This window comes from Capra hircus, chromosome 15 (assembly GCF_001704415.2).
Source record: "Capra hircus breed San Clemente chromosome 15, ASM170441v1, whole genome shotgun sequence".
NCBI classification, from domain to species: domain Eukaryota; kingdom Metazoa; phylum Chordata; class Mammalia; order Artiodactyla; family Bovidae; genus Capra; species Capra hircus.
In genome coordinates this window covers 35,147,855-35,149,760 of record NC_030822.1, presented here as the reverse complement: position 1 = coordinate 35,149,760, position 1,906 = coordinate 35,147,855, and the positions used below count along the sequence as shown (strand labels likewise).

The 1,906-nt window shown below is 39.1% G+C and overlaps 1 pseudogene; it reads left to right on the top strand.

The window, feature by feature from the left end:
* LOC102183252 lies at window positions 220-1,159 on the top strand (annotated as a pseudogene).

Genomic DNA, 1,906 nt, shown 5'->3' with positions numbered 1-1,906 from the left:
TCCTTCACGTGCAATATATAACAATGAGAGTAAATGAGAGGAAGAGAAGTCTGTGGAATAACATGCTCTTTCTTCTATATTTCTAGAGAAAGTGTACATCCTTATATCTTATTGTTCTTCTGCAGTATTAGCAATATTGATGAGGCACTGGGAAGCCTTATGCAGAACTAAAGATTCCTTCAAATGAGTGGAGCGTACCCATCAAAAGCCTTTGCCAATATGTCTCCAGCCAATGACTCATGGATTCACCCCTCATCTTTCCTGTTGTTGGGAATTCCAGGACTGGAAAATATGCAAGTCTGTCTTGGCTTTCCATTTGGTATAGCGTATCTGATTGCCCTCCTTGGGAGTGTTACCATCCTCTTTTCATCCAGACTGAACACAGTCTTCACCAGCCCATGTTCTATTTTTTAGCCATCTTGGCTCTCACAGACCTGGGCCTGTCCACGGCTACTGTTCCCAAAATGCTAGGCATCTTCTGGTTTAACCTCGGTGTGATTTCCTTTGGGGGATGCTTAACTCAAATGTTCTTCATACATCTGTTTATAGGCTTTGAAACATTCATGCTTGTAGCCATGGCTTTTGATCGCTACGTTGCCATTTGCCACCCTCTTCGATATAACACAATCCTCACCAACAGAAATACCTGTATTATTGTGGAAATAGGAATGCTGAAAAATTTGGGTTTTGTTTTTCCACTTATATCCCTCCTTCTAAGGCTTTCATTCTGTGGACATAATACTATACCCCACACCTACTGTGAGCACATGGGCATTGCCTGTTTGGCCTGTGTCAGCATAAAGGTCAATATATTGTTTGGATTAATCCTTATTTCTATGATACTTTTGGATGTTATTTTGATTGCTGTATCTTATGTGAAGATTCTACATGCTGTCTTCAGACTCCCATCCCAGGAGGCCAGACTCAAAGCTCTTCATACCTGTGGTTCCCATGTGTGTGTCATTTTGGCTTTCTTCACTCCAGCCTTTTTCTCCTTTATGACTCATCGATTTGGACACAATATTCCACGTTTATCCACATCCTCCTGGATAATTTGTATGTGGTCATCCCCCCTGCTCTTAACCCCATTATTTATGGGGTGAGAACAAAGCAGATCCGAAATCAGGTGGTGACAATATTTCATTTTAAAGAAGCTTGACTCTGAACATTTGATTTGAAAAGAGCCTTAAAATAATTTTCTTTTCCATCCTTTAAAATTAAAGTGTCCTTAAGATTTAATGGAGAATATGCTTTATAGAATATGATATTAAACATCATATTGAGATATCATATTGAGAGAGTTAATTCCTAAGCAGGTTAATAAGCCCAGGGTTCCTGAGGAGGAGAAAGGGGTCTGGGGCTCTCAAGGAGGAGATAGGGTTCTGGAATTCTCAAGAAGGAGGAAAGGACAAATTTTTTCTTCCTCTCTACATTCCTGAGTCTTAGTCACATAAAACGTTTTTTCTTTAAGCCTGGAACTGATGATTGCAGAAAAAACAACTCAGTTTAAACTCTGTACTAAGGATTATATAACAACAATATATCCCGCTTGAGGACAGTTTCTCTTTCCTGAAAATCTTTTGGCTAATCCTGTTATCTTAAAATGTAAATTATGGGAGTGGGTCTAGTAAGATCTTTGTAGCCTTGAGACATTCTTTTGATTTATTGTAATAACTGATTAAAAAGTATATAACTCCCTTGCTAACACTAGCAAGGGGGGCATTCTCCTTCCCCCTTCTGATGTCTATGTCAGAAGCTTTCTCATCCCTTTTCTTACTTTAATAAAACTCTGATACACAAAAGCTCTTGAGTGATCAAACCTGGTCCCTGGTCCTGAAGCTAAATTTTCTTCGGAGATCATGAATCCAACATCGTTCACTGTAAGCTATCAGTATTTCCTTATTTA